At 40.0% G+C, this 22,885-nt stretch overlaps 1 long non-coding RNA gene across 1 annotated transcript; it reads left to right on the top strand.

Moving 5' to 3' along the window:
- Positions 1 to 4,725: 4,725 nt before the first annotated feature.
- On the top strand, positions 4,726 to 20,520 carry LOC133249299 (uncharacterized). The gene is made up of 2 exons (XR_009736900.1): positions 4,726 to 5,008; positions 17,158 to 20,520. It is a non-coding gene; the product is annotated as an uncharacterized LOC133249299 (long non-coding RNA).
- Positions 20,521 to 22,885: the final 2,365 nt, after the last annotated feature.

Consider the following 22,885-nt stretch of genomic DNA (forward strand, 5'->3'; position numbering starts at 1 on the left):
AGAGTTGGACACAACTTAGCAACTAAACAACAACAATAACAAAGCTGCTTGCATGCCCTAGACTATTCAGAGAATAATTAAACTCAAGTCTCTTCTCGTAACAATAGCAATGGCGATTTTAAAAGGATAAACCCAATTCCCATCCTGGTTATAATCCAACAGATCAATATCTTTGTGCTTCATGACTTTACATAGTTGAATTAAAAATGTAGATGCAATTGTTAATTCTATGTGCTTGGCACTCTACGCATTTTTCCTTCTTCCTGTATGGTCTTACAGGCTTCCGAGATGGTGCTAGTGGTAAAGGACCTGCCTACCAGAGCAGGAGATGTAAAACACACGGGTTTGATCGCTGGGTATGGAAGATCCCCTTGAGAAGGCAATGGCAACCCACTCCAGTATTCTTGCCTGGAGAATCCCATGGACAGTCTGGCTGGCTACAGTCCATAGGACTGCAAATAGTTGAATACGACTGAAGAGACCTAGTATGTATGTATAGTTTTACCATTTGCAAAATATTTTATGTACTTGGGTTTGATGTTGGACATGACAGTGAATGAAGGACAACAACAAATGTTGATGTGCATTATGCAAACATGTCATCATTACTGGGCATTTTCTTTCTTTTTCCTCCTCTCTTTTTAGCCTCTCTTTTTGTTTTTGTAGATATCTGCAATGACCATCTTATTATATATAGCTCACCTTTCTTCCTCTCTTTTTCACTTCTTTCTTGTCCTCTTTCATTTTTTCTTCCCTCACCTCCTTCTCCCTTACTTTTCTCTCCTTCGTTAAGATACATTGTGAAAAATGATTATAGGAAAAGAATTTTTTTAACTCTTGACAATTCTTGTGAAATTATTTACAAAAAATGCTGCACTAATTTATGCAGAAATCAGCAATGTATGGGAACACCATTTCTTTTTCTCCTTGCTAGAATTGTTCATTATAATTTTAAATTTAAAATGGTGATAGAATGCTTTCTCATTAAGAAAAATTCCACCTTTCAAGGGTTCCTTTAAAATTTTTTTCACCTTTTGTAGTTTTAGACAAGTTGATTTTTTATAATTAAAAGAGGCTCAATAGACTACCAAAATCAGTTTCTTTTCCACCACTAATACCTCTCCAAGAGATGTGAGCCATATGGCTCTAAGTATTGAGTTATCCCTTCTTGTTTATCCACTCAAGACTTTACATCACCTCAATTTAGGGGAAGAAATTCCCCTTGCTAGCTTTATTCTCACCACTGGCTGACTTTACATTTAGAGGTTCCCATTTTTTTTTCTCTCGATGTTACCCAATAGATACCACAAAATAACTGGCTCTAATTACAAGGAGAGCGCTAACCTCCAAAGCCCCTGGTGTTCTGATGTGTGAACCAATCAGCAACCACTGATTCATTTTCACACACTCCTCCTTTGATAGGGGAGGAGGAGAATGGACAAGGGTCAAATACATCTGAAAGCTCATTTTTTTTTTTTGGTAAACAATAACATTATTCAAAGGTTATATGTGAATTATTTTAATTTTGAGAACTCTTTTTTAAAAAAATGTCAAACCTATAGTCAAATTACAAGAAAAATACAATGAACACTTGCAGATTGTTCACCTACGTTCATGATTGCCAATATTTTGCCACAATTACTGTTTCTTTTTCTTTAACATTTCCCTCCTGAACCAGTTGAGAATAAGTGGCATCTTTTCACTTTACTTACCCTTAAATACTTGAGCATATATCTTCTAATAAGACATTCTCCTACATAACCACAATCTTATTATCACTGAAGAAATTATCATCGACACCACACTGTTAACTAATGTGTTGTCCATATCCAAATTTCCCCTATTGTCCCGATTGCTTTATAACTTAAAAAAAGAATCTTCCTCCTGATCCACATATCTTTTCATTATCCCTCTATTTATCTGGAAAATCCCTTTGTTCTCTTTTATCAGGTTTTTTTCTTAACCAACTTTTCTCTTGAGGCACTCATCTGTTTCCTTGAGATAATACTATCTTTGAAGATTGTAATTGATTTGTCTTCTTTCTGACTCTTTAGCACCTCCCTTCAAGACTATGTGCTCCCTGCAAAGATGACTCTATTTTAAAAATGCTTTCTAAAAGTGTAATTTAAATTCTCCTTTAAGAGTTCCACTTGTTTTCTCTTATCTCTCTGTCTTTCCTTTATATAGCTCTTAATTGAAGTCCTTATTTTCCAAGTTGCCCTAAACTAGAAGTTTATGTTTTAAAAAATTATCTTCATTTAGAGTATAATATGCTATTATTGACTCTGGTATAAAAATGCATTTTGTTGTATTTCTGGTTCAAAATTCATGAAATCCTATTTCAGTTAACACAGACCTTCAATTTAAAGTTTAAAAGAAGAAAAACATCTAAAAGCAAGCATGGAAACATACCTGTTGAAAAATGGTTGTTAAAAAATTGCATCCCAATTGTTTCAAGATAGTCAAGTACAGCCTCTTTTGTAAGATCTAGAGGAACCTTAGAGATATAAATTTTACTCCCTTCAGTCTTCAGATAAGGAAATAGAGAGCTCAAATCATTTATGATCACCATCAGTTGGTGGCCAAGACAGTCACTATAACCCTATTCTCAGTTCAGAATGATTTCTTTTGCTCTCATTGCATTCAGTTTACTGAAAATGTGTGAATGAAATGTTAAGAGGGCTAGTCACAACCTCATTAGCTGCAGCCACTGAGAGCTTTAAAAATAAAAATATAGTCTTGCTTTCACAGCTATAGCCATGGACTTAACATTTGTTAATTTATTTTTTTTTTTGGACCAGGTACTGTTCTAGATGTTTATAATATCCCTAAAATTTGGTTATTATCATCATCCCCATTTTAAAAATGCAAAAACTGAGACACAAAGACCTTGAGTAACTCGTTTAATGTTATTTATTGTGTTGGGCCTCCTAGGTGGCGCTGATGGTAAAGAACCCACCTCCCAGTACAAGAGATGTAAGAGATGTAAGTTCGTTTCCTGGGTCAACGGTCCATAGGGTCACAAAGAGATGAACAAGTCTGAAACAACTTAGCACGCTCGCACATACACTGATTGTGTAGAATGGGCTGCAAACTCATTCAAGTATGTTTCTGGGGTTATACACCTAACCCTTATGATACACTCCCTCTCCTAGTCATAAGAGCTTCAAACCCAGATGCCACTTGATTTCTTCCACTGAAATGGAAACAGGCATACATGTGTAGAATGCTTTATTATTGTTACTCAATGAGATGCCAATAGCTACTCCAAACTACCTTTGCCTCAAATTGGGATTTCCCCAATATCACAAGTGTGCTGAACTTTTCATCCTAAGAGGATTGCTGGTGAAACCCTTGGTAAGAAATAGGAATTTTATCTAGAGTTACACTAATTTGTTTTGTTGTTTTTTCTTGCCAATGTGGATTAGTAGGATTGTTGTCTGTAATTTGTGTTCTATCACCTCTGGTGATGAAACTTTTTGTCTTAAGCAGAACCAAGTCACTTGAATCTGCTAGAAACCAGATATTTATGGCTAATGAACATTCTCCTTTTAAAAATAGAAAATAACACTTTAGTGAACTAAAACTTTGCATTTATAATTAATTTTAACATTTTCATTAAAGTGATAATGTCAGAGTAGTTATTACTATAAAATAATTTTTTAAAAAGTTATTAAGACTAGAAATAAAGTCAGGAACTAAGTAGACAATAGAAAATTGAATTTTTGGCCAACAGTATGAAGTATGAACTAAATTATCACTTGGAGTCAATGTAACATGACTTAAGTCTTGAATGTTTCAGACACCTCTGGAAAGGTGAACTGTAGTATACTGTACTTGGTGAATACTGTATGACACCACAACAACTCTCACTTAATTCAAGGCAAGCAGGAAATGATACTTAGAAAGTTGGAAGAACTGGGCTGAATTTCATGAGGTTGTACACCCGTCTGCCTGCTTCTCGGCTATGTGTTGGCCAGCAGACAAAGAATATCTCAAGAGGGAAGAGATGTAGGGCCTCCTGAGACTGGCTGGGAACTTGAAAGCTTACACTGAGCTAGGTTTGATGCTAACACGTAATTTTTCATGGCAATCTTGGGAATGAGAATGGTCACTAACGACTTAGAATGACTATTTACACAAAACCCACCGGCATTTCTAATAAAATTCCCCCTGCTGTACTGCGGGACAGTCTACACAGCAGGTAATTACAGCTGCTGGGCCAGAATGTAAGTCAGCCAAGACCTTATCTCAGTAGCATGTCTTGCTTGAAAAATGAAGTGTAAGAATCAAGCTCTGGAAGAGTGCGTGGCTGAGCAACTTTCTGGAAAAAAAGACTTGAATAGAGAGAGGAAAAGAGGGCAATAGGAGGGGAGAATGACAAATAGAACCTTCTTTTTTGGTCTAGACACTTAAAATCCCAGACTTAATTCTTAATTCAGAATCCCAGAATTTATTATGTCAATCATAAATTCAATAGGGAATTATAAGTAGTGGCTGTATGCTTTCCCTGGTGGCTCAGTCAGTGGTAAAGAATCCACCTGCTAATGCAGGAGATGCAAGTTTGATCCCTGGAGAAGGAAATGGCAACCCACTCCGGTATTCTTGCCTGGGAAATCCCACGGACAGAGGAGCCTGGTGAATATGTCATTCTGGAACATGTAAGGCAGGGGCATTTTTGATTGAGATTTATTGTTGGAGAACATTGAAATGTGAGTTTAGTATCCCTGGCAAAGGCTGGGAACACAAACATAAACGGTTCTCTAAATACAAATGATTGGTGGTTTTACAAAAGAGCAGGGCGGAGTGCAGCCCTTAGCACCATTACCAGGCAACTGTTTCCACGAGACCACTAACTGGAAGGTTAGGGCGGCGGTTAGAGGTTCTGCTCAGTCATTGGTCGACCCTGCAGTGGGCCCCTCCCCCGGGGAACCGAGGTCAATGAGCAACCGGTTGGTAGAGGCCTGTTCGGTCTTGGTTGGTGGAGTTGCAGTCTTCAGGCAGTGAGGTAAGAAGAGGTGGATACCGGCTTTCTCCCGAGAGCTCTCCAGCTCACCTGGTCTCAGGCCAGCCTTCGGGGCTCCATAGCCCTTGCCAAGGCCACCAACTGGCCAAGCTGAAGCATTGAGGTGGCCGTGAGCCTCTTTCCCATCACCTCTGGGACCTAATGGAAGTGGCAGTGTGCGATGGGACACTGTCTGTAAGGCTTCAGCCCTGCTGTTTGGGAGGACTGAGGAACCTGAGGCCTACTTGGCTCCTGGGCTCCTGGCTCCCTCAGTGATGACAGTTGGGCAGGGTATGGGGCCCTGGCCCTCAGGGAACTTCCAACTGAGATCTGCCTTGTTAGCCCTGGCAGGCTGACCCAGACTCGGGGCTGGAGGAATACTCCTGGGTGGGGTAACTGGGCCTTGCAGGGACCCCCTCCCCTTAGCCAGGGCCTAGACCTCAGAGGGTGAATGTTGTACCTGGGAACCTTGCCCTTTCTTTCCAGAACAGAAAATAGTATTTGTTTGGTAGAGATTTATAGGAACATTATTACCTGACCATGATGTTAAGAACAAAGACTCTGACACCAAGAAATTTGCAGCAACCAACCACAGCCCTCCCTCACCTTTCCTATGAAATGGATTTGCTGAAAGCCTTTGGGGAATTTGGGGTTTTTCAGGCGTGAGCCACCCCGTGCAGGTCCCTACAATAAACCTTTCTCTGTTCCAAACTCATACATTTTGGTACTGTTAGGTCTTACTGTGGGTCGAGCAAAACTAGTGTTTTTGGTAAGTTTCAATTTGGAAGGAACTGTTTCTCAAGGGATAAGTGAGAAAGAAGACAGCAATAAAAGCCTCTGTGAGGAAGAGGTAGACAAAGGCTAATGGTTTCTTATGCTTAAAGAGTGACAAATTATATTACAGGTCTTATCATGGGTCCCTGGAACATGGAGGAAAATTACTGGCAGAATAAAAGCTCTATATTTTGGTTTTAGAAAGAAAAACATGGGTTGAGATAGAAAAAGTGAATGAAACCTCTTATGGTGTAGCAGTTTTATTTTAAAATGGAATGAAAACACTTTTTAATTGATAAATGAAATGGAAAGAAACTTAGGTCAAGTTGGGATTTCGATAGAGGGAATATTATGCTATATGTCTTGAAGATTCTTGACGTATGCATGGCAAATGCATACATATGTTTGTTGCCATAGGAACTATCTTCCTGGACGACTATGGACACTGCTTTTCCTCTGACTCTATCTTTGGTGCTCGCTTAGCTTAGGACTCAAAGAACTTGGGTCATTGTACTCAACATTTGAATGGTCCGGATTTTCAACTGCATGATTTTAAGTAATTTTTTTGGATTCATCTAAGAACCTGAACTATGGATTTAGTATTAAAAAATATATATATGTTCCAATGCCAATCAACTGATTTACAAATGCATCTTGGAACACATTTTATTATGAAACTTTCTTCTGTGTGTTTATGAAAGACAGGTAATATACTATTCTCTATCAAGTGAAGATGTTTTGGGGACTGCAGATTCTGTGTCTGTCTGAGCCTGCTGAGGGTGTTTATTTAAAAGTACAAGGCTTCCTCTACTTACTCTTGGTTCATGCCTAAGAAATTATATATTTCATCCCTGGCATTTGACTTAAAATCTCTCTTTGTATCAAGTGAGATAATCTTCATATTTATGGATTTGCTTAAAGTAGATTTTCCAACTACTTACAACTTAATGAAGAGATTTATGACTTTAATTTTTAGAAAATTCCCAGAGAAAGTTCCAATAACTCTCGTAGCCCCTTAGGCCTTTCTAGACACTTCTTAACCTGTCACTCCCACCTAGCCCTGCTGGGGCCAGCACTGATTTCCCCACCGCTCTTCCAAGAACAGGAATCAAGGCTCTGCTGGCATCCTGATGGTGAGACAGCATCAGATTTATTCCCTGACATTGGTGACTTCAATTAATTTCCTGGTGTTCCGGCATTTTTTTGTTTCTGATTTAGCAATTTAATGTTCTTCTTCCTTCCTTCTTTTATTCACTAGCTAGTTAGCACCAGATACTATATCATTTTTCCAGCAGCCAGCCTGTGAAGAGGAGTTGGAGTCAGCCTCTGGCTAGATTTCAGACACATCAAGAAGTCCATATACTCAGTATCAACATTATTACCTTGATGGCATCTCAAGTGGGAAGAAAGATTAAGAAACACAGAGTACATGGATCACCCTGTAGAACAGGCCTATGACAGAAAATAACTCCTTGTTCCTTACATTTTACAAGATGTTTTTGCAAAATTTCTAAAGCAGAGAACTAGTACCATTTCACTGATTACCTAAGTTCACCTACCAGGGCAAATGAAGAACAGATGTGTCATTTTCAGTATTCGGAAAATAAATTCCAGCTTATTTTTAAAACATGCTCTCTGAATGCCTCTGCATGGTACATAGGTGGCTGCTGTCATGAGAACCACTTTCTGGGGTCAGTATACAAGCTGTTATCCCTCTGGTTTCCCACCTTCAGAGTTCTCAGTAACTGAAGATTCAAATATACCTGCTAAGTCGCTTCAGTTGTGTCCATCTCTTTGCAACCCCATGGACAGTAGCCCACCAGGCTCCTCTGTCCATGGAATTCTCCAGGCAAGAATACTGGAGTGGGTTGCCATTCACTTCTCCAGGGGATCTTCCTGACCCAGGAATCGAACCTGGGTCTCCCACATTGCAGGCAGATTCTTTACCATCTGAGCCAAAGATTCAAATATATCTGAGACTTAAAACTCAACTCTTGGATAGTAGGTTTTTAGCTACGTCATGGTTTGATTAGAAATTTTGTGATGCACAGAACCTAACCATAGGTATTGTGAAAATACATATGCCAAGCTCCAAATAGTTGTATCCACAGATTTAGCCATAGAAATTGGGCTTGGTTTGGTGGTTCCAGGGCAAGTGACGGTTCATGTAGTTTACTGTTTCTGATTCAAGAATGTTGAAAACAGAGAATTTGTTTTGGTATTTAGGGCTTGGTTTATGAGGCAAAACTAAATGAAACAAAAAAATAGCAGGACCAAAGTAGAAACTAGTGTGGGAAGAGACTGTGGCAAAAACCCAAGCATATAATAAAGATATGCTTAAATTATATATGCATAAATTATATGCTTTATATATAATAAAGCATATAATTTATAAAGATATACAGCAAAAAATATGTGATGATGTCTTGAACACCCAAGTCAAAAGAGAAGTTAGATCAAACTCAATAAGGATAGAAAGGGAATGAGAGGAATTATACTGCAAAGGACAAACCATAGAGATGTGTCCTCAGGAAATGACTAATTGAACAAAAGCTCTCTGACTGGGGCCATCTGGTCTTAAAAGAAGCTCATTGGATAAAAGGGTCTTGTGGAGACTTTAGCAATGTTCATGTAGCCTCAAACATGGAAAATTTTCACTTTATATGTTTTATAATAGTACATGAAAAAATATAATGCTGATCTATGCTAAACAGTCATTTATACATTCTTCATGGAGTTTTGTAGCATAGACTTGGATGTAGGGTAATAAACTCCTTTGCCTTATTTTTTAAAGACTCAAGAATCTGGCTATAAGCCAAATTATCACCTTCTCACAGTCATTAAGTATTGTTGGACTGTGTTTTATATAAAGTAATTAAAGCAGACATAAGCCTTAAAACTCAGGAGTTTAAGGGACTTCCCTGGTGGCTCAGTGGTAAAGAGTCCATATGCGAATGCAGGAGACATGGGTTTGATCCCTGATCTGGGAAGATCACACATGAGGGAAGATCACACATGACATGGAATAGCTAAGCCCATACACAGAAACTACTGAGCTTGTGCTCTAGAGCCTGGGACCTGCAACTGCTAAGCCCATGTACCACAGAGACTGAAGCCTGTGTGCCGTAGAGCCCATGCTCTGCAACAAGAGAAACCACTGCAGTGAGAAGCCTGTGCTTCTCTCAGCTAGAGAGTAGCCCTTGCTCACAGCAACTAGAGAAAAGCCCATGCAACAATACTCAGCATAGCCAAAAATAAATAAATACAATTTTAAAAAGTCTCAGGAATTTAAAATTTGAGTCAGAATATTAGAGCATTTTAGATCTCTTGAATACACAGAATAAGCAAATACACACACACACACACAATACATTCCTGCAACACAGGCTTTAAAGAGGGTTTTTTTTTTCCCCCCACAAAGAGACTATTAGAGAAAAATTATATAAACTGACCTAAATCTTGATCTTACTAGCTGAAAATTCTAGAAATTCTTACTGAAAGAAAAGAGTATTCCAATAAGAGAAATCGTGCCACCATCAAACTTTAAACACAAATGTGGTGGAACGAGATGAGTGACAGGAGTAAAGGCTGGCAATAGTATGTTCATTCATTTTCTCATTCGTTCCTTCAGAGATTGTTAAGTGCTGCAGTGGATGGTTTTACTTTGTTTTCAGAGATGGCTGCAACACTAGTTGCCACATTAAATGCTCTTTTGCAATATAATCTTCCTACTTATACATCAAGAGGTGGAATCTGTTTCTCTTCCCCTTGAGTTTTGATTGGCTGCTTTGTTCAACAGTATTGATAGAAGTGACGCTGTGTAACTTGCAAGCCTGGGCTTTAAAATATCTTCAGTTGCTACTCTTCAGAATAGCCAAGACATGGAAACAACCCAAATATCCATCAAAAGATAAGTGGATAAAGAAGATGTGGAGGGTGTGTGTGTGTGTGTGTATAATATATATATATATATATATATATATATTCTATTGTGGATGTGCATACATATGAATGAAATACTGCCATTTGGAGCAACATGAATGGACCTAAAGATTATCATGCTAAGTAAAGTAAATCAGGCAGAGAAAGGCAAATATGATATCCCTTCTATGTGAAATCTAAAAAAAGAACACAAGTCAACTTATTTACTAGACAGAAACAGACTCACAGATATAGACAACAAACTTAGTTACCACAGTGGAAAGGTTAGGGGGAGGGATAAATTGAAAGTATTGAAGTAACAGATACACAGCACTGTATATAAAATAGATAAACAACAAGGATTTACTGTATAACACAGGGAACTATATTCAGTATCTTATAATAATCTATAATGGAAAAGACTTTGAAGCTGTATACCTAAAATTAATAGAATATTATAAGTCAAGTTTAGTTATAAATAAAATTTTAAAAATATCTTCCGTTGCTGCTTTTGTTGCTTGGAACACAGACACCATGCTGTGAGGAAGCCCAAGCAGTCCCCTGGAGAGGAGAGGTCCATGTGAAGGAGAACCAAGAGCTCTGGCTGACAATCCCAGCTGAGTTCCTGGTTGTAAAGTGACAGCCATGTGAATGAAGCCATTTGGTATTTTTCAGTTGTCCTTATGCCCCAGATGACACTACACGAAGCAGAAGAACCAGCCCAGAATGGTTTTTCAGGGTTCAAAATTCTGGGTTCAAAACCCAGAATAAAGAGAAATTATTAATCTTGATTGCTTTAAGTCAGTGATTTTGGGGAAGTTGTGATATGCAACAATATATAAATGTGGGTTTCTTTGGTTTGCTCAGTCAGTAAGGAATCCGCCTGGAATGCAAGAGAACCGAGTTCAATCCCTGGGTTGGGAAGATCCCCTGGAGAAGGAGATGGCAACTCAATTCCATATTCTTGCCTGGAAAATTCCATAAATGAACGTGGCAGGCTATAGTCCATGGGGTCGCAAAGAGACACGGCTTAGTGACTAAACCACCACAATATATAAATGTAAGTATTTGCTATGTGCCTGTCATTGGGCTAGTTGAAAGCAAAATTCTCTTTCAAGAAACAAATAGAATTAATAATAGTCTAGTGGAAGAGACCTACACATTAGCTATGCATATAGTATATGGGGACAAATTCAAATACATAAATACAAATTTCTCTGTATTTATGTACAGAGAAAACACAGTGATCCACGTGAAAAACACATTCTGAATAATTAGGAAAAACTTCCAAGGAAGATAACATTTAACCAAAGTATTTAAATAAGGCATTTAGGCATTTATACATGCACAAGTATACAGAAACATGAAACAGAATATGTATATCAGTTCAGTTCAGTTCAGTTCAGTCGCTCAGTCGAGTCCGAATCTTGTGACTCCATGGACTGTAGCACGCCAGGCCTCCCTGTCCATCACCAACTCCCAGAGTTTATTCAAACTCATCTCCATAGAGTTGGTGATGCCATCCAACCATCTCATCCTCTGTCATCCCCTCCTCCTCCCAACTTCAATCTTTCCCAGCATCAGGGTCTTTTCAAATGAGTCAGCTCTGTGCATCGGGTGGCCAAATTATTGGAGTTTCAGCTTCAACATCAGTCCTTCCAATGAACACTCAGGACTGATCTCCTTTAGGATGGACTGGTTGGATCTCCTTGCAGTCCAAGGGACTCTCAAGAGTCTTCTCCAACACCACAGTTCAAAAGCATCGATTCTTCAGTGCTCAGCTTTCTTTAGACTCCAACTCTCACATCCATACAGGACTATTGGAAAAACCATAGCCTTGAATAGATGGACCTTTGTTGACAAAGTAATGTCTCTGCTTTTTAATATGCTCTCTAGGTTGGTTATAGCTTTCCTTCCAAGGAATAAACGTCTTTTAATTTCATGGCTGCAATCACCATCTGCAGTGATTTTGGAGCCCCCCAAAATAAAGTCAGCCACTGTTTCCACTGTTCCATCTATTTACCATGAAGTGATGGGACTGGATGCCATGATCTTAGTTTTCTGGATGTTGAGCTTTAAGCCAACTTTTTCACTCTCCTCTTTCATTTTCATCAAGAGCCTCTTTAGTTCTTCACTTTCTGCCATAAGCGTGGTGTCATCTGCATATCTGAGGTTATTGATATTTCTCCTGGCAATTTTGATTACAGCTTGTGCTTCTTTCAGCCTGTCATTTCGCATGATGTACTCTGAATATAAGTTAAATAAGCAGGGTGACAATATACAGCCTTGACGTACTCCTTTTCCTGTTTGGAACCAGTCTGTTGTTCCACATCCAGTTCTAACTGTTGCTTCCTGACCTGCATACAGATTTCTCAAGAGGCAGGTCAGGTGGTCTGGTATTGCCATCTCTTTCAGAATTTTGCACAGTTTATTGTGATCCACACAGTCAAAGGCTTTGGCATAGTCAATAATGCAGAAATAGATGTTTTTCTGGAACTCTCTTGCTTTTTCGATGATCCAACAGATGTTGGCAATTTGATCTCTGGTTCCTCTGCCTTTTCTAAAACCAGCTTGAATATCTGGAAGTTCATGGTTCACTTATTGCTGAAGCCTGGCTTGGAGAATTTTATATCAGTTAGGACAAATTTAATGGACAAAACCAAAAAAATCAGAATCGAACTAAGTTGAGTTCAGTTCAATTGCTCAGTCGTGTCCGACTCTTTGCGACCCCATGAATCGCAGCACGCCAGGCCTCCCTGTCCATCACCAACTCCCGGAGTTCACACAGACTCATGTCCATCGAGCCAGTGATGCCATCCAGCCATATCATCCTCTGTCGGCTTCTTCTCCTCCTGCCCCCAATCCCTCCCAGCACTGGAGTCTTTCCCAGTGAGTCAACTCTTCACATGAGGTGGCCAAAGTACTGGAGTTTCAGCTTTAGCATCATTCCTTCCAAAGAAATCCCAGGGCTGATCTCCTTCAGAATGGACTGGTTGGATCTCCTTGCAGTCCAAGGGACTCTCAAGAGTCTTCTCCAACACCACAGTTCAAAAACATCAATTCTTCAGCGCTCAGCCTTCTTCACAGTCCAACTCTCACATCCATACATGACCACAGGAAAAACCATAGCCTTGACTAGACGGACCTTTGTTGGCAAAGTAATGTCTTTGCTTTTGAATATGCTGTCTAGGTTGGTCATAACTTTCCTTCCAAGGAGTAAGCGTATTTTAATTTCATGGCTGCAGTCACCATCTGCAGTGATTTTGGAGCCCCCAAAAATAAAGTCTGACACTGCTTCCACTGTTTCCCCGTCTATCTGCCATGAAGTGATGGGACCAGAAGCCATGATCTTCGTTTTCTGAATGTTGAGTTTTAAGCCAACTTTTTCACTCTCCACTTTCACTTTCATCAAGAGGCTTTTTAGTTCCTCTTCATTTTCTGCCATAAGCGTAGTGTCATTTGCATATCTGAGGTTATTGATATTTCCCTTGGCAATCTTTATTCCAGCTTGTGTTTCTTCCAGTCCAGCATTTCTCATGATGTAGTCTGCATAGAAGTTAAATAAGCAGGGTGACAATATACAGCCTTGATGTACTCCTTTTCCTATTTGGAACCAGTCTGTTGTTCCATGTCCAGTTCTAACTGTTGCTTCCTGACCTGCATACAAATTTCTCAAGAGGCAGGTCAGGTGGTCTGGTATTCCCATCTCTTTCAGAATTTTCCACAGTTTATTGTGATCCACACAGTCAAAGGCTTTGGCATAGTCAATAAAGCAGAAATAGATGTTTTTCTGGAACTCTCTTCCTTTTTCCATGATCCAGCGGATGTTGGCAATTTGATCTCTGGTTCCTCTGCCTTTTCTAAGACCAGCTTGAACATCAGGAAGTTCACGGTTCACATATTGCTGAAGCCTGGCTTGGAGAATTTTGAGCATTACTTTACTAGCGTCTGAGATGAGTGCAATTGTGCAGTAGTTTGAACATTCTTTGGCATTGCGTTTCTTTGGGATTGGAATGAAAACTGACCTTTTCCAGTCCTGTGGCCACTGCTGAGTTTTCCAAATGTGCTGGCATATTGAGTGCAGCACTTTCACAGCATCATCTTACAGGATTTCAAATAGCTCAACTGGAATGCAATCACCTCCGCTAGCTTTGTTCGTAGTGATGCTTTCTAAGGCCCATTTGACTTCACATTCCAGGATGTCTGGCTCTAGGTCAGTGATCACACCATCGTGATTATCTGGGTCGTGAAGATCTTTTTTGTATAGTTCTTCTGTGTATTCTTGCCACCTCTTCTTAATATCTTCTGCTTCTGTTAGGTCCATACCATTTCTGTCCTTTATTGAGCCCATCTTTGCATGAAATGTTCCCTTGGTATCTCTAATTTTCTTGAAGAGATCTTTAGTCTTTCCCATTCTGTTGTTTTCCTCTATTTCTTTGCATTGATCGTTGAAGAAGGCTTTCTTATCTCTTCTTGCTATTCTTTGGAACTCTGCATTCAGATGCTTATATCTTTCCTTTTCTCCTTTGCTTTTCACTTCTCTTCTTTTCACAGCTATTTGTAAGGCCTTCCCAGACAGCCATTTTGCTTTTTTGCATTTCTTTTTCATGGGGATGGTCTTGATCCCTGTCTCCTGTACAAGGTCACGAACCTCAGTCCATAGTTCTTTAGGCAGTCTATCTATCAGATCTAGACCCTTAAATTTATTTCTCACTTCCACTGTATAATCATAAGGCATTTGATTTAGGTCATACCTGAATGGTCTAGTGGTTTTTCCTACTTTCTTCAATTTAAGTCTGAATTTGGCAATAAGGAATTCATGATGTGAGCCACAGTCAGCTCCTGGTCTTGTTTTTGTTGACTGTATAGTGCTTCTCCATCTCTTGCTGCAAAGAATTTAATCAACCTGATTTTGGTGTTGACCATCTGGTGATGTCCCTGTGTAGAGTCTTCTCTTGTGTTGTTGGAAGAGGGTGTTTGTTATGACCAGTGCACTTTCTTGGCAAAACTCTATTAGTCTTTGCCCTGCTTCATTCCGTATTCCAAGGCCAAATTTGCCTGTTACTCCAGGTATTTCTTGACTTCCTACTTTTGCATTCCGGTCCCCTATAAAGATAAGGACATCTTTTTTGGGTGTTAGTTCTAAAAGGTCTTGTAGGTCTTCATAGAACCGTTCAACTTCAGCTTCTTCAGCGTTACTGGTTGGGGCACAGACTTGGCTTACTGTGATAATGAATGGTTTGGCTTAGAAATGAAGAGAGATCATTCTGTCGTTTTTGAGATTGCATCCAAGTACTGCATTTTGGACTCTTTTGTTGACCATGATGGCTACTCCATTTCTTCTGAGGGATTCCTGCCCGCAGTAGTAGATATAATGGTCATCTGAGTTAAATTCACCGATTCCAGTCCATTTTAGTTCACTGATTCCTAGAATGTCGACGTTCACTCTTGCCATCTCTTGTTTGACCACTTCCAATTTGCCTTGATTCATGGACTTGACATTCCAGGTTCCTATGCAATATTGCTCTTTATAGCATTGGACCTTGCTTCTATTTCCAGTCACATCCACAGCTCATATTCTTTTTGCTTTGGCTCCAACCCTTCATTCTTTCTGGAGTTATTTCTCCACTAATCTCCAGTAACATATTGGGCACCTACTGACCTGGGGATTTCCTCTTTCAGTATCCTATCATTTTGCCTTTTCATACTGTTCATGGGGTTCTCAAGGCAAGAATACTGAAGTGGTTTGCCATTCCCTTCTCCAGTGGACCACATTCTGTCAGAGCTCTCCACCATGACCCGCCCGTCTTGGGTTGTCCCACGGGCATGGCTTAGTTTCATTGAGTTAGACAAGGCTGTGGTCCTAGTGTGATTAGATTGACTAGTTTTCTGTGAGTATGGTTTCAGTGTGTCTGCCCTCTGATGCCCTCTTGCAACACCTACCATCTTACTTGGGTTTATCTTACCTTGGGCGTGGGGTATCTCTTCACAGCTGCTCTAGCAAAGCGCAGCTGCTTCTCCTTACCTTGGACGAGGGGTATCTCCTCACCGCTGCTCTTCCTGAGCTTCAACATGGGATAGCTCCTCTGGTGCATTAAGCACGGCCGAGAGGAGCCACCCCACACCCGAGGTCAGGGGCAAGAAGCTGGGAGGACCCCATGCCCGAAGGGCAGCGGTCAAGAGGAGTTACCCCACGTCCATGGTCAGGGGCAGTGGCCGAGAGTGCCAGACTGTGACGGCGCAGGAACTCCGAGGTGAGCTACCCCGCGTCCGAGGTCAGGGGCGGCGACGAGAGGAGTTACCCTGTGTCCGAGGTCAGGGGCAGCAGCTGGGAGAAGCTACCCCATGCCCCCAAGCCCGAGGTCAGGGGCGGCGGCTGGGAGGTCCAACCCCATGTCCAAGGAGCCATGGCTGCGCGGGCACAGGAGGGCCTAGAGAATCCATCTAAGTTAAGCTAAAAATGGAAGGCCCTGGTTCATACACGTGAGCAATGTAGAGTAGATCTAACTTCTATTTTGGCAGTATATAAGGTCTCAATGAGGTAGCTGGTATCCAGTTCTTTTTGCTCTATTATTTGCTTTGCGTCCACTGTGTTGGCTTTATTCTCATGGCTCTCCCCCATGGTCTCCAGGTGGCCTCCACAGATGCAGAGCTCACATAATTCATGGGTTTACATTTCATAGGAAAGTTTTCTTTCAATGGGAATGTTTTCTTCTGTAGGATTCCTGAAAAAAAAAAATCTCATTATGATTCACTGGTTCTGATCAAGTAGTGCCCATTCCTGGGACAATAACTGTGGTCCAATTGCAAGCACGCACTCTGGAAAAGGGAGAAATGCTGGTCACCCAGAGATAACTTAGAATATGTTTTCCAGAGGGAGAATGGATAGTAAATGCCTATTACAAGGTATCTGGAAGCTTCAGCTACTTGATATTTCTGGAGAGTGAAAAGGCTGAGGATTAAAAAAATGATAGGAAATCAGACTTGAGAAGTAAGCAGAGAAATACCATCCAGGGCCTTATATACCTGGCTAAGGAATTTAGTCCTTTAACTTGTAGGTGACATGAAGCCATTGAAAGACTTAAAGGGCAGAAACATAACTTGCTTTTTAAAAGCCTGTCTTGATATTAGAGAAGATTTGAAATTAGTAAGACTGCAGTCAGGGCGACCAGAGGAGACAGTTCAAATGATAGGTTCAACAGACTCTTGGGAAGTAGAGACAACTGGATGTAGTTCCTACAATTGGATGAAAGGAGGTGAAGAAAGCCTCAAGAAGTATGAGCCGCACTGAAGTTCTGTTAGCCATGGGACTTCCTGTTGTGCTAGAGAAAGCCCTGGAACAGAAGGCAGGAAGATGCTCAGATGAATCAGTAGTATAAGCTATAATCTGTGTTGTTTCAGTGGTCCTCAGACTGTCATTGATTTTTATCTTCTGCCTCTTCTACTCCTGACACTAGATTTTTAACCCTTGTGAAATTTGGACCATAAGGAAGGTTGAGTGCTGAAGAATTGATGCTTTCAAACTGTGGTGCTGGAGAAGACTTTTGACAGTCCCATGGACAGCAAGATCACACCAGTCAATCCTAATGGAAATCAACCCTGAATATTCACTGGAAAGACTGATGCTGAAGTTGAAGCTCCAATACTTTGGGCACCTGATGGGAAGAGCTGACTCACTGGAAAAGACCTGGTGCTGGAAAAGATTGAGGGCAGGAGAAGAGGGTGACAGAGGATGAGATAGTTGGATGGCATCATTGACTCAACGGACATGAGTTTGCACAAACTCCAGGAGATGGTGAAGGACAGGAAAGCCTGGCCTGCTGCAGTCCATGGAGTCACAAAGAGTTGGACACAACTGAGTGACTGAACAACAACAGTCCAACACCGGCTGGTTGAGGCTGCCTGCCTGGTTGGATGAAAGGACCTGAGTCCCTTGTGTGGTGTGATTGCTCCAGTTGCCAATAAACAGTCATTGCCAAGCATGGAAGCACCATAGTAGACTATGGTGAACACTGCAAGCTGCAGATGCAGTCCTTTTTATCTCTATTTTGTATCGGCTATAACCCCTCAAGAGAATCAAGTTTGAGTGTTCTTCTGAGTAGAGTACTTTCTTCTTTGCCAGTTGGCCCATTGACATGAAGAACTACAGTTTCAAATTCAGTGGAATACTTACAATGTTGCCTGGTAGAAGAATTCCCAAATATTACTACCCCTTTCAGAATTAAGACCTCAAATACAACAAAGTCTAAGACCACAGGATATCAAAGCACAAGTTTTACAAGCATATTATTAGCAGTGATAGTGAGGAGTCAATACTACTATTACTTCTTGGTAATAGTACCAAGAACTCTATTACCTCTGGGTGATAGTAATTCACTGTCTTTATATACCCTTACTCAGGCCATTTGTCCCTCTACAAACAGTGGGCAACTAAAAATACTGATCAAATTTCTGTCAAACAGCATTTCCCTTTCTCTGTTCTTTAGGGACTGCTTTGTCCATTAGTGGAGTTCTGGTGTAGTGCAGACCTTTTTGTCTCAGGTCAACATATTGAAACGACTGTGAACAGGCCCAATATTTCCCTTTGTTTATGACAAGAAGGACTCACCATAGACAATATACATAGTTGTGTGTTGAAGAAGAGTCCACCAGTCCTGAAAACTGGCCCTCAGTTATCAGGGGTAACTGATACAGTGATCATGGCCTCATATTCATGTAATTTACTTGTATCCTCTAGGCCTGTTGAGACCTGACTCCACCAACGTACTATATCCAATATGATTGATTGGAGCTGTGCAATCAACATCCACCTTACAAAATTTGGTGGCTCTCACAATATCCAGCTCAAATTGGGAAGATCTGGTTGTAAACACATGATTAGCCATAATGAGATATTCAGTCTCTATTGTGGAAGATGTAGCTGCAAACCAGAGGATTCTGTGCTGTCTCCTACTGAGACCCCATAAAGCATCCTCTACTGTGGTATGTAGCTTTATCACCACTGGGCCTTCTGGGTCTTGTGACCTAAATAGTGGGGAGGCTTGCTTCATAGACTGGATCTTGCTCTGAGCCCTCTCAGAATTTTCAGTCCTTTTCAGTACTGTGATATGGGTCAGAGTAATATTCTCAGATGTGGTATATGATGACTCTAAAATCCAAAGCCTACTATTGTTTTAATTTTCCCATAAAATATGCAGTGAAAAAAGGGATTTGTGTGCAATGCCAGTTGTTTGTTTGGGAGGAAACAAACAAGCAGAGGAAATCATGGAAAGAGAATGGAAAAATGAAATAAGAAATGAAGGAAGCCAATAAAGGATTTATTTTCTTATTTTCTTTTTTTAAAAATAGCTTTATTGAGCTGTAATTTATGTACCACAAAATTTACCCATTTAAGTGTATAATTCAAGAGTTTTTTTTTTTTTTTTGTATAGTTAAAGAGTTGTGTTACATCACTATATGTTAATTTTAGAACAGTTTCACTATTGCAAGAGACCCTCGATCCCCATCAACATTCATTTACCATTCCTTACATTCCTCTTTCCACTGCCTTACACAGTCTTAGGCAACGAGTCATTGACATTCTGTCTCTATAGATTTGACCATTATGGGCATTTTATGTAAGTGGAATCATGCAATATTTGATCTGATGTTACTGGCTTCTTTCATTTAGCACAATGTGTTCAAGGGTCATCAAAATTGTATTAACAGCATATATCAGAATTTCATTTCTCTTTTTTTGCCAAATAATATTCTATTGTATGCTACATACTGTTTATCCAGTTACTAGGTGATGGACATTTGAATTGTTTGCATTCCTAGCTAGTATGAATAATACTTCAGAAATATTTATGTGGGCATGTATTTTCATTTTATATGGATCCATATGTAGGAGTGAATTATGTAGTAACTCTATTTTGACATTAAACAGTTAACTCCCAAATTGTTTTCCAAAGTAGTTATATCATTTTACATTCCCACAACAATGTATGAGGGTTATGACTTCTCCACATTCTTGCCAATATTTGATATTGTCTTACATCTTGATTTTAGATCCTAGTAAATGTGAAATGATATTTTATTGTGGTTTTGGTTTGCATTTTCCTAATGACTAGAGATAATATGCATCATTTCACGAATGGCCATTCATGTATATTTCATGAAGAAATGTCTATGTAAAAACTTTTATTCATTTCAAAATTTGGTTATTTTTTTCTTTACTACTGAACTGTGTTTTCAAATACATTCTAGATAAAAGTAGTCTCTTATCAGATACATAATATGCAAATTTTTTCTATTCTGTAGGTTATTGTATTAGTCATGGTTCCCCAGGGAAATAATACATATATTGAGAAAAATATATATATCTAGATACAGAGAAGAGATATTTTAAGGAATTGGTTCACATATTGTGGGGGCAAGTCTGAAATCTGTAGGCAGGTTGGCAGGCTGAAGATTCTGGTAGGAGTTGATGTTGTAGTCTTTCATATGTTGCTGTATGAAGGCAAGTCTGGAGGCAGAATATTTCCTTTTCCAGGGAACTCAGTTTTTTCTCTTAAGGTCTTTAACTGACTGGATAAGACTCATATACATTATGGAGAGTAATGTGTTCAAAGTCTACTGATTTAAATATCAATTACATCTAAAAAATGCTCTCACAGCAACATGTAGATTGGTGTTTGACCAAATAACAGAGCACCATACCCTAGCGAAATTGGAACATAAAATTAACAGTCAAAATTGTCTTATCATTTTCTTGATGGTGACATTTGAAAAACAAAAGTTTTAAAAATAAAGTTGAATTTATTATTTTTTTCCTCTTATCACTTGCATTCTCTTATCACATGCATGTCATCTCTAAGAAGTTGCCTTACCCAAGGTCATGAAGATCCACTTGTGTTTTTTAATAAGCATTTTATAGTTGAGCTCTTTAGATTTACAACCAATTTTGAGTTAATTTTTATGTATGGTGTGAGGAAAGGATCCAAATCCATTTTGTTACATGTGGATCATCAGTTGTCCCAGCACTATTGCTAAAAAGACTGCTCTTTCCCTATTGAATTTTCTTGGGACCCTTGGTGAAAATCAGCTGAGTATATTGTGATTTTCCAGTGTGGAGGCTGACATCAGTTATCTGCTCACCAGCCCTTGATTTTTTTCTGTAGGCAGACGGCCATCTGTGTCATTCCCAGAAACACCATGGTCAAGGTACTCTTGATTGCCATTATGGATTTGATGCCTATTATGGTAATCCATCCTAAAGGAGATCAGTCCTGAATATTCATTGGAAAGACTGATGCTGAGCTGAAGCTCCAATACTTTGGCTACCTGATGCAAAGAGCAGACTCATTTTAAAAGACCCTGATGCTGGGAAAGATTGAAGGCAGGAGGAGAAGGGGACGACAGAGGATGAGATGGTTGGATGGCATCTCCAACTCAAAGGATATGAGTTTGAGTAAACTCCAGGAGTTGGTGATGGACAGGGAGGCCTGGCGTGCTGCAGTCCACAGGGCCACAAAGAGTCAGACATGATTGAGTGACTGAACTGAACTGATGGTAATCACTTTTACCTTGCTTCTGACTATTAACTGCAACAACTGGGTCTCTGATTTTTTGGAATTCTATCATCCCCATCAGCAAAATGGAAATGCACTACTGTGGCATTAATTCCTACTATCTACACAGGCATACAGAGAAGAATTAGCCCTGAAATTCTCAAAGATATGAGAGAATCCTACAAAAATTTGATTCTTTGCTATCTTAGTAAAGGGTATATCCTCTGGGCTGTCCTGCAGAACAAGGTTAGGGTGTTTTCTTTCACTCTTTCCTGAGCCTTCTAAATCCTTTTATAGTACTCTGCCAAGGCAGTTCCATTATCTCTACCCTTATAGGCCATAATTGTGACTAAGCTTCAAGAAGGCATCCCAGTTCTGTGTTAGAACTGGGTTCCTGTGTTCTTGCCAAGATATTAAATCCTGAGTCATGGAAGAGTACTTCAATGTCAACAAATCTCCCTTATTCAGATTAATACACTGCCTGCCCATCTTAACCCTCACAATCCTTTCCCACACATATTCTTCCAAGCCCTGTCAAAACAGATAAGCTAGTACTGTTGTTGTTGTTTAGTCACTAAGTTGTGTCTGACTCTTTGCAACTCCATGGACTATGAAGTGAAGTGAAGTGAAGTCGCTCAGTTGTGTCCGACTCTTTGTGACCCCATGGACTGTAGCCTACTACACTCCTCTGTCCATGAGATTTTCCAGGCAAGAGTACTAGAGTGGGTTGCCATTTCCTACTCCAGAGGATCTTCCTGACCCAGGGATCAAACCCAGGTCTCCCGCACTGTAGGCAGACGCTTTACCATCTGAGCCACCAGGGCCAAATTTAGACTTAAATTGAAGAAAGTAGGGAAAGCCACTAACCATTGAGGTATGATCTATTTCATATCCCTTATGATTATACAGTGGAAGTGACAGATTCAAGGGATTAGATCTGATAGAGTGCCTGAAGAACTATGGATGGAGGTTCGTCACATTATACAGGAGGCAGTAATCAAGATCATCTCCAAGAAAAAGAAATGCAAAAAGGCAAAATGGTTGGCTGAGAAGGCCTTACAAATAGCTGAGAAAAGAAAAGATGCAAAGGAAGATATACCCATCTGAATGCAGAGTTCCAAAGAATAGCAAGGAGAGAGATAAGAAAACCTTCCTTAGCAATCAGTGCAAAGATATAGAGGAAAACAATAGAATGGGAAAGACTAGAGATCTCTTCAAGAAAATTAGAGGTACCAAGGGAACATTTCATGCAAAGATGGGCACAATAAAAGACAGAAACAGTATGGACCCAACAGAAGCAGAAGATATTAAGAAGAGGTGGCAAGAATACGTAGAAGAACTGTACAAGAGAGATCTTCATGACCCAGATAACCACAATGGCGTGATCACTCACCTAGAGCCAGACATCCTGGAATGTGAAGTCAAGTGGGCCTAAGGAAGCATCACTATGAGCAAAGCTAGTGGAGGTGATGGAATTCCAGCTGAGCTATTTCAAGTCCTAAAAGATGCTGCTGTTAAAGTGCTACACTCAATATGCCAGAAAATTTGGAAAACTCAGCATTGGCCACAGGACCGGAAAAGGTCAGTTTTCATTCCAATCCCAAAGAAAGGCAATGCCAAAGAATGTTCAAAC

Source organism: Bos javanicus, chromosome 6, assembly GCF_032452875.1.
Source record: "Bos javanicus breed banteng chromosome 6, ARS-OSU_banteng_1.0, whole genome shotgun sequence".
NCBI lineage: Eukaryota > Metazoa > Chordata > Mammalia > Artiodactyla > Bovidae > Bos > Bos javanicus.